Here is an 11,796-nt window from a genome sequence, read left to right as displayed (position 1 = left end):
CAAAAACAACTAAGCAGGTGTTGATTGGCATTTACACCTTTCCACAAAGCTACGGAAGGTTGATATTTTCCAATTTCTCATTAATTGGCTAAATTTTTAATAACTATACACAGTGATATTTTATGATATTCTCTGATATCTTCTATATGACAGCACTTTCACTGAACCCTTCCAGCAGAGATTCAAACAACATACTACTCTTCACATTCACATAGAGCCAACAAGTTTTTTCTACCCTCAGCTTTTCACACTCTCACAATAATATCAACTATGAAGATATTGGTTTTGGGGGCTGCTCTTTCTTAAGGTAGAAAAAACATAACCTTGTGTCTTTAACTTCCATGCATAGTAGACTGTTCCTCCATTCTATATTTGGAAATGAAATTCAATGCATAACAATAATTTGCACAGTTTAGGGCATTAAGGTGCTAGCTAAATAGAAAACTTCCTAAGTGTACACTATAATAGCAGACTGTTTCTTGATTTTATGTCACGTTCATACTCTGAACTACCAGTTTCAGTTGCCCTTACTCAAGACAGCATTATTTCTTCACCTCAGCAATATGTGCCTGAAAGATGCAGACCACAATCACATCTTTCACTTTATTATATCTATCTTCTTCAGTGACTAGCATTAAGGTATGCACATTGCAGAAGCTCTGTAAAAATACTGTGAATGAATGAATTAAAAATGCTATGTGATATAATTTGAGAAACACAAGGAAAATCATTTAACAAAAATCTTTGTCTCTAAATTGTACAACAAAGTGGAGAATTCTTTTTTTTTTTTTTTTTTTTGCTATACGTGGGCCTCTCACTGCTGTGGCCTCTCCCGTTGCGGAGCACAGGCTTTGGACGCGCAGGCCCAGCCACTCCACGGCATGTGGGATCCTCCCAGACTGGGGCACGAACCCGTGTCCCCTGCATCGGCAGGCGGACTCTCAACCACTGTGCCACCAGGGAAGCCCCGAAAGTGGAGAATTCTATTCACCAATTTTTTCATGATATTAATTATAAGAGAAACTGATAAAGTGAGTGTAGGGACCTTCCCTTGCGTCCCTCCACAAATATTCATTCTACATGGTATTACATGCTTGGTGAGCAGAGGCATAAATTCTGGACATGCCTCTGCGAGATAGCGGATAATGGAGGAATAAATAAAAAGCAGTCTGATGGTGAACAAATTCAGTGGAGAGCATTGAAGAGTAGATTCTAAGGTAAAGAGGTTGTGTCGTTTGTCTCAGCAACTTCAATGAGTGTGGAAATTTAGGAAGAAGAAAGAATGCTTAACCAGTAGTTTTAGGAGAATTTTTTTGTGAAGCATTATGGGAAACTCATACACAGCTTCCATTAAGAAAATTTAGATTAGATATACATATTGGGTCAAGGTGTCTAGAGTCAGATGGTTGTGAAGCTGGACCTGATTCTTTTTGAGTTCTATCTGGGGATGCTCTTGTCTGGGATTTTGTACATACTTTGCAAAATCTCATTGCACATAAGTGTATCATAATCATTGAAATGAGCTAAAACCACATTATTCACTCTTACCATCCCCTCTTGCAAGGAAATTATTATGACTGGAGTTCATCAGACTTGGAATATTATGTTTCATAGGATGCAACCAATATGCAAAAGATATTTTGTAACTGAAAGAAGAGACCATTTGGCCCTAGATGAAAAATTTTAGCTGTATAGAGGCCACTAAATTAAGGAAGTCTTTGTGAATGCTTCGTGAGATTGAAAATTATTTATTTTTCTTCTAAAGTCATATATATATAATTTTATACAGTGTACTAGTATTTTGTTATGTTATATATTATACTAGTATTTTGAAATTTATGGATTTGGAGTCCTGTAGATTTTGGAAACACTGAAGCATATCCCTCTTTATGGGAAGATCTTCACTGGAGCTGGAATATGTAGGTTAAATTCATCCTTGTACATCTACCAAAATGGCAAAGCACTGCCCTTGTATATTCGGATCAAGATAACTAGGACAGTAAGACACTTGCTATGGGGCATTAGCAAGGGGTTCTAATGGACTAGTTTCTTGCAGGCACGTTTCACAATGAATATTTACTGAATAATCCTGTACCTCATTTTAAATAAGAGAGACATAACCTGAATTCTCACCACAGATGGAGCTAAACAAGACTGAAGAATGAGAGACTAGAGGAGTAGTGCTCTGAGGAAAACAAGCAAACAGTGAGATGATAGGGCAGACTTAAGTTCAGAGAATGTTACACATCTATCTCAAACTCTTGAAACTGGATGAAGTCCCAGGGGCCTCCAAACCTTTTCCAAAGGTGCATTTTCCAAACCTTTTACTAATCTCTTTAGATTTGGTAGAATTAAGATTGATGGACACTGACTTAATTTGGCACTACCTTCTGAGTTCCTTGAGGAAAATTCTCTGTGCAACAGAGAAAAGAAAAGCAGGCATGCGCTTGATATAAACAAAGTGACAAAGAGATAGTATGCTCTTATTTTTGAAGAGATACAGAAGCATTAGTTGTGCTACAACTTTAATGAGGTCATAGTTATTACATGCATTATTATGGTATAGAAGATACTCTTTAAGATGTTGACAAATAAGAACTATACACTATTTCCAATTCCCAGTAACATATTCTTCCAAGTTCAAATGTTGTTGTGTGAATTTTTTCTCTAGATTTCAGTAAATTGTTTTCTCCACTAGCACATCATTTCTCTAGTGATTTTTTTCCTTTGAAAACTACTCCTAATTAAGCAACAATAAGAATATTAAATTTAAAAATTTTCTGAGAAGTCAAGATATAGCCCTTTTACCTGCTTTCATGCACTTTAACCCTAGAAAACCTCTTGGATGCTGAAAGAGGGTCCATTTCCTCATATCATACCCAACATTCTAATGACAGTAATTTGGTTTTCTGATTCCCCAAACTATAGTATATTAGAAACATCAAATGAGAAAATGAAGGGACTTTGAGCAGCAAGAACACAGGTATAAAAAATGATGTCATTTGGCAATATTAAATCTAGGATGGGGACCAGAAATATATTAAAAAAGAGATTAGGATGTATACCCAGAAGTAGAGTTGCTGGATCATTTGGTAATTCTATTTTTAATTTTTTGAGGAACTTCCATACTGTTTTCCATAGTCGCTGTAACTATTTACATTCCCACCAACAGTGCACAAGAGTTCCCTTTTCTCCACATCCTCACCAGCACTTGCTATCCCTTGTCTTTATAATAATAGCTATTCTAACAGGTGGGAAGTGTGATACCTTATTGTAGTTTTGATTTGCATTTCTCTGATGATTAGTGATATTGAGTATCTTCTCATGTCCCTATTGGCCATTTGAATATCTTCTTTGGCAAAATGTCTATTCAGGTCCTTCACCAATTTTTAATTGGATTATTTGGTTTTTTTGTTTGTTTGTTTTTTGCTATTGAGTTGTTCATTGCAGCATTACTTACAGTAACCAAAACATGGAAACAACCTAAGTGTCCATTGATGAATGCATAAAGAAAATGTGGTAAATATAAAATGGAATGTTATTCAGCCACAGAAAAAGAAGGAAATCCTGCCACTTGTGACAACATGGATGGGCCTTGAGGGCATTATGCTTAGTGAAATAAGTCAGATAGAGAAAGAGAAATATTGTATGATATCAGTTATATATGGAATCTAAAAAAAAAAATTCATATAACTAGAGAACAACTGGTGATTGCCAGATGGGAGAGTGGAGGGTGGGGGAATTGGGTGAAGGTGGTCAAAAGGTACAAACTTCCAGTTATAAGATAATTAAGTTCTGGGGACATGATGTGCAGCATGATGACTATAGTTAACAATATGTATTGTATATTGGAAAGTTTCGAGAAAGTAGATCTTAAAAGCTATCATTACAAGAAAGAAAATTTGTAATTATGGAAGATGACAGATGTTAACTAAAGTTACTGTAGTAATAAATTTGCAATATATACATATATCAAATCATTATGTGGTACACCTTAAACTTATACAATGTAATAGGTCAATTATACCTCAATAAAACTGGAAAAAAGACATTAGGAACTTGAAATACAGAGCAATGTAAAATCAATACAACTGAAAGTATTTTAAATTATGACAAAATACTCCTGCTTACTATGCTGTTTATAAAGGCAAAAAGGAAGAATTAAACAGTTCAGAACAGCTTACATCAGAATAGCAAACAAATAATGTGGATTTGGTTTTTATGTACTGGATAAAAGTAAACTTCAATAATTCTGAAAATACAGTGTTGTGAGACCTGAGTGATACAAGAATTAATGAAGAATGACTTACTGCAAAGTAATTTTTTTCATGAATCCTTTCCTATATGGAATACACAATTTCCTCTGAGATTTGTTCTGTTATTTTCTAGAAAAGAGCTTCAGTGGTTTCAGTGGTTGTCATTATTTTTCATAGAGTCTTCTAAGATAGGCTGAGTCTCTTCAACAAGATCTATGATTACTTAACAGAGAATTATTTAATCTCCAACTGGGCTTCACAGTGTTTTCACTTTGAATACTAACCTACCATGACAGAGGCAAGATCCAGCACTCTTGCTGCATGTGAACCATGGTGTTAACTCAGTGGAAGTCGTCTTCTGCAGGTATTTTCACAAATAATCATGATTTTCTTTGCTATACTGAATTTAATTTTCTTTTGAAGAGCCATTCCAGTATTTCTTTCACTGTATTATTTTTGGTATACTTTTTCGAGCCCTATTTCTTTATTGCTTTAAATGAATTATTTTTAGTTTTTGTTTCCTCTTTGATTTGTGTTAATCACCATTTAAATACTTCAGTAACTTTACCAAGATAATGGATAGAATATGGATACAATTCAGACAAATGTGTTAGAATTGAAGAAATAATTTATCTCAAATTAATATGGCTAAGAAGTTGCTTGTTTTAAGGAAAAAATAGCTTATATGTTGTATGTCACAGAAAATGATTTAATTTAAACCTTATATATTTTACCATTAGTAAATATATGAAAAACTATATGTCTCTTAACAAGAGTGCTAACATAATTTTGAAGCAATTCTATTTTACTTTGTACTTATATTTCAAGTAAAAGACTTTATTTTGGTCTCAGAGTTAAACAATCAACTTTTTCTGCAGTTGCTAATTTCTTAGATATAAAATATAACCAATTAAATAGGTACTGTTACTAAAATGTTTTAAGTCTTTTACATACTGATCATGTAGATCTTAATATCATATTGTAATAAAGTAAAATATAAGTAATTTTAAATATTAATGCTGTAAATGATACAATCTGGTAGACATTGTTTCACTTTTTGCTTTATTTTTAAAATTTAAAATTTTAATTTATTCATTTAATTTATTTTTTATTGAAGTATAATTGAGTTTCAGGTGTACAACATAGTGATTTGATACATTTATAGATTACACACTATACAAAGTTATTATAATATTATTGACTATATTCCCTGTGCGGTACTTTACATCCTTGTGACATTTGTTTTATAACTGGAAATTTGTACCTCTTAATCACCTTCCCCTATTTTTCCCATCCCCCAATCCCCATCTCCTCTGGCAACCACTAGTTTGTTCTCTGAATCTGTGAGTCTGTTTCTGTTTTATTATATTTGTTTGTTTGCTTTGTTTTTTAGATTCTACATATAAGTGAAAAGATACAGTATTTGTCTTTCTCTGTCTTTAAATTTCTTTTGAACGCACATAATGGGGAATAACTCCAGTTAAATTATGCAACAGGGGCTTCCCTGGTGGCGCAGTGGTTAGGAATCCGCCTACCAATGCAGGGGACATGGGTTCGAGCCCTGGTTCAGGAAGATCCCATATGCTGCAGAGCAGCTAGGCCCGTGCGCCACAACTACTGAGCCTGCGCTCTACAGCCCGCGCACCTAGAGCCGGTGTTCCAAGACGAAAGAGGCCACCACAATGAGAGGCCCGCGCACGGCAATGAAGAGTAGGCCCCGCTCACCGCAACTAAAAAGAAAGTCCATGCACAGCAACGAAGACCCAACGCAGCCAAAGATAAATTAATTAAAATAAAATTATGCAACAATGTATCTTTACAGGATGGATACTGGGATTTATCCCCAAATCAGAGGGAGTCAGCCCCTAAGGGAAAATCAGAACAGGGAATTTAAAAAGTTATAGGCATATGGGTGACCCTCTTCCATTCCATTCTTTCTGCTTCTCCATCTGCTTCATTCATATTATCTTGAACATCATTTTCTTTGTGACTTTTTGCAAATAAGACTGAAGAAGTCTCCTCCTCTAAGATTTATGAGTCTCTCAGTTCCAGCGTTTACAGAACCTAACTGCATGGGAATTTCACATTCCTAGGAGAATCTGATTAACTCAGGTCAGGCCCCGTGTCCAATACTGGTCTAATCAATAGTACACAGAAAGATAACATGCACTGTTACCAATGTTTCAGCTGCCCATACAACTAGATATAGGGGTTGGGGCAATGCTCCGTTGAGGAAGGGGATTCTCTTAAACTGAGCTGACATCCCAAAAGTTACTACTATACCTATATTGTTACAGTTGTTAATCAGAAGAAGTAATGACACTGAATATTCAACATGTATTGTGCTTCTACCATGTGCCAGAAGAACTATGGTCAAGCCTCTCATCCATTACTTCCTGTTTTCTTCACATGGTTTATCTCTATTTTATCCATGAAGAAACTAAAAATTAATAGTGGCTAAATATTGTGCTGAAACTCTCAGAATGGTGTGAAAAAATGCCACAAATTATAGAATGTAAATTTATTTAATGGAGAAGAGACAAATGATTACGAAAAACAGGATAGTACCTGACCCCAGGGAGGATTTTACAGATCTCCCAACGTTCCTGATAGGCAGGCATAGCTGTGGGAAATGCCACTGGAATTAGCATTGTCATTCTCATAGCAGTTTTATATCCTTCAGGTCCCCTGGTGACAATGGACTATTCTGCAGATTCTAGCTATATGACAACCCATTTGCCAGCTAGAAAACAGCTGGTATAAAATAACCCAAATGAATTCCTATGTGTCCAGGGCAAGCTTAGGTGAAGCAAAAAACAGTCTTCCAGGCATGTCTCCTGGCAGGCCCCTCAAATGCTTATGGTCCATCATCAACATTTCCATTCTCAGGTCACTGGATTCCTTGCCAAATGACTCTTGGTTTTAGTGCTAAAGCTTAATACATATGTGCAATGCTTTTAAACAAAATTTATATAGCTACTCTTTTATAATAAGAAGCCAAATCACTGCTGTCCAGTAGAGAATAATCATTTCTAGCTTACACACTCACACACCCAAATCATCTTAAAATAACAGAATTCAGGCATCCCACAGCTAAACTTTAATTATGTTGTCTGATAGTAGATTGCTATATTTTGTCATCATTTCAATTCTGCCTCTATCAACATAGTGCTTTATTGTTCTCGATTACAAACGCTGTTCATTATTTACTGTTAAAGATTCAATAGTTGAATTTACACTCTGCCATAATAAATCATGCTCACTCAGCTAATGCAGCATTAAAATGAAATCAGGCTTGCAATATTGTTAAGCCATATATATTAAAGTGTTTGGGTGGACAACATAGACCAGGCATTCCAACACTGTCTCAAGTCACACATACCACACCATCCAAAACTCTCCATTGAATGACTCTAGGTTTCATGAGACTACTCCAAGTGTTCTGAAATATCAGATAAGAGAAAAAACACATGGAACAATAAATATTCACTCTTAAGATGAAATTTTTGAAAAATATATGTAAGAACCTACACTTATATGCCTGAATGTGGGATCTGAAATTACTTGAATGAGTGCTCAATATTGTTTGTGTAAAGTTGGTGTCATAGCAAATGTTATAATGGGTTTAGTCTCCAGTTCAGGTTCTGCAAAGGAAATTATATACAAACACACGTATATAGGTATATATACACATAAACACTATATGTAATGTTTATTTTAACAAGGTATACACCTTGATGCTTAGAGTTAATGGGAAAATCAGTGTATAGTGCTGCAATTATTTATTTGTAATGATATCTTTCTTTTTATGGGATTTTTCCATACTTTGATGGTTTGAGTTTAGCACATTTTTGAGGAAAGTGCTATCATAGTAGGAAAAACCAGATAGAAGCTTCTGAAAATGCCTCTCCTTTCTGGCCAAGAGAGTACATCAAAAACACCAGTGTATCTGGAGGGGATGCTGAAAAGTAGTGCTACCTTTAAAGATCTAAAGGCTACAAGGATGGTGGCCCCTATTTTATTTCTGTTTAATTCACCAGTCTGGACCCTGCAGAAACTGAATGGATCCAAGAGGATGACTGTAGACTATTGCAGATTTCGACAAGTAGTAGTCTTGATTGCAACTGCTGTGTTGGACATGGTATTATTGTTAGAGTAGATTAATATGGCCTCAGGTACATGGTATGTGACCATTGATTTGGAAAATGTGTTCTTTCTATTTTAATCAGAAAAGAAGATCAGTAACTGTTTGAACTCATGTGGAACAGACAAATGAATTCATTAGCAGTTTTGCCTCAGGGCTATGTTAACTCTAGTGCTCTCTCTATTATAATAAAGTCTAAAGAGCTCTACACTGTCTGGATATCCCACAGAATATCACATTGATTCATTACATCAATGATATGTTGATCAGGCAGGATAACAAAGAAGTGACTATCACAGTGGGCACCTTGGTAAGATATGTACAATCCAGGGGATGGGATATAAATCTGAGGAAGATTCAGAGGACCATAATATCTAAATGATTTTTATAGATCCAGTGCCAAGACATATCCCCCAAAGTAAAAGAGAAGTGCAGTGCTTCCCTTCTTCAGGTTCTGTAGGAAACATATTCCATACCTAGTACTGCTTCAGCCCATATACTAGGTGACACAAAAATCTGCCAGCTTTGAGTGGGGCCCAGAGAAAAAGAAGTTTCTGCAGCAAGTCTAAGCTATAGTGCAAGCATCTGTGCTTTTTGGGCTATATGGTTTGCTGGACCCCATGATGTTGGAGGTATCAATGGTGGGGAAAGTTGCTGTGTGAGAGAGAAGAAAGATAGTGTCCCCAAAAAGGAAACTGAAGTACTGTTATCCTAAAAAGGGAAAAGATGCTGGACATGAAAGAACAAACAGATATCCAACTTATCTCTATTGTAGTCACTGCAGTTTTTTTTTTTTTTTTGAAGATTTCTTATTCTCGGTTGGTTTACATCTAAAAGGCTAATTTTTTTCCCCAATGAACACTTTTAAAACTCTAGAACACAGTTGAACATAATGAATCAACATAATTTTAAAAACATTGTTTACCACATGATATTAAATGTTAAAAAATGGCTGTGCCATGTGAACACTTTCGAACTTTTGATGTGCCAATATACTTTATCAAAGATATAATCAAAATCGAAATATTTATCAAAAAGATACCTATTTTTGAAATTTTTCTCTGCATTGTGATTAAACCCAGATATAAAATATTTCATAGTAGATCACAATCCAATTAATATATAATTTTAATTTGAAAAAGTGACTAAGAAATAGATTCACTGATCCCCGACTTTGCAATGAAAGAAATCTGCACTATATGCTAACTCTTCAGTGTAATTCTAATAAAAATAAAACTTTTGTTCATTACCACTTTTAAGCTTTTTCTAATTAACTCTGAATAGAATCACTGAAAAAAATAGATCAGAATAGAATATTAAAATCTAGGATCCTAATTTGCATAAGTCTGCAATATTCAAAGATCTACAATGTCATTAAAACCTCTTAAGAGTTTATGAACTTAGAAATAAATAATAAAATAAATGGCACTAGGAACGTTCATTTTTCTTCATATCCCACATGTCTAACAGCATTCTTTTTATATTTTTAAACCCACGCACATATGGTCTCCTTATCAAACTCCGGTGATCAACCAAATGATGCGACCGACAAGGGCTTAATTTCCAAAATACACAAACAGCACATACAACTCAACAACAAAAAAACAAAGAACCCAATCAAAAAATGGACAGAAAACCTAAATAGACATTTCTCCAAACAAGATATACAGATTGCCAACAAACATATGAAAGGATGCTCAACATCACTAATCATTAGAGAAATGCAAATCAAAACTACAATGAGATATCACCTCACACCAGTCAGAATGGGCATCATCAAAAAATCTACAAACAATAAATACTGGAGAGGGTGTGGAGAAAAGGGAACCCTCTTGCACTGTTGGTGGGAATGTAAATTGATACAGCCACTATGGAGAACAGTATGGAGGTTCCTTAAAAAACTAAAAACAGAACTACTATACGACCCAGCAATCCCACTACTGTGCATATACCCTGAGAAAACTATAATTCAAAGAGTCATGTACCAAAATGTTCATTGCAGCTCTATTTACAATAGCCAGGTCATGGAAGCAACCTAAGTGTCCAGTGACAGATGAATGGATAAAGAAGATGTGGCACATATATACAATGGAATATTACTCAGCCATAAAAAGAAATGAAATTGAGTTATTTGTAGTGAGGTGGATGGACCTAGAGTCTGTCATACAGAGTGAAGTAAGTCAGAAAGAGAAAAACAAATACCATATGCTAACACATATATATGGAATCTAAAAAAAAAAAAAAAAAAGGTTCTGAAAAACCTAGGGGCAGGACAGGAATAAAGACTCAGACATAGAGAATGGACTTGAGGACTTGGGGAGGGGGAAGGGTAAGCTGGGACAAAGTGAGAGAGTGGCATGGACATACATACACTACCAAATGTAAAATAGATAGCTAGTGGGAAGCAGCCACATAGCACAGGGAGATCAGCTCGGTGCTTTGTGTCCACCTAGAGGGGTGGGATAGGGAGGGTGGGAGAGAGGAGCAAGAGGGAAGAGATATGGGGATATATGTATACGTATAGCTGATTCACTTTGTTATAAAGCAGAAGCTAACACAACATTGTAAAGCAATTATACTCCAATAAAGATGTTAAAAAAAAGAAGTAAATAAACATCACAAAAAAATTACAGAATTAACTTTGAAGGGCATACATGTCACATATATAGTGAGCATTTGAACAATACACAGTAGAATAAAAGACATTAATTTCCTATTTGTCACAGTGGGATAATAATCTAGATTTTAAAGAGGATATCCAGAAAGAAAGAAGTTACAAAGAATTAAAAAACGTAACACATGAAGAAATGCAGTGCATATGGGCAACGTAGTGAAGGAAGACAGTCTATTAAATCTTCCTACAGCTAAAACATGCATGGGAAACCCAGAGGATGGTACACTGTGTTATCGGGAAAGGTTTCTAAAATGCACCTCATCTATTCATCTCCTGGTGCTCGGGTTCGCCATTCCAGCCGCTTTACTAACAATCTCCCCACTTGGAGAATCAGCACCTTTAACCTCCTGTTTCGTACAGGACGTTAAATTTGCAATTTGTCCGGAGGATGAACGGGAAGAGGGGGAACCAATGAGAGACTAGCTCTAGGTGTCTGGACAGGCACATGTCACTCTAATTTCCAATCAGGAAGAAGAATTAACCAAAGGCTAGAAAAGAATAAATGTAGCTTGGACTTAGTTTATTAGCTGCAGAAAATTTATCCTCACAGAAACACAATTTCCTTACCAGCAAAATGGAAATAATAATAAAACCTTCATTGACTTTTTAGGTACATTTGAGACAAATAAACATGTCATCTTTGTTGGGATTAGATACAGACATGCCTCCACGTGTGCACATCCCCATAGTCATGCATCTTGGAGCACAGAGCTTTTGTGTTA

Source organism: Mesoplodon densirostris, chromosome X, assembly GCF_025265405.1.
Source record: "Mesoplodon densirostris isolate mMesDen1 chromosome X, mMesDen1 primary haplotype, whole genome shotgun sequence".
NCBI lineage: Eukaryota > Metazoa > Chordata > Mammalia > Artiodactyla > Ziphiidae > Mesoplodon > Mesoplodon densirostris.
The sequence above is the reverse complement of the archived record's forward strand: the minus strand, read 5'-3'. Positions refer to the sequence as shown.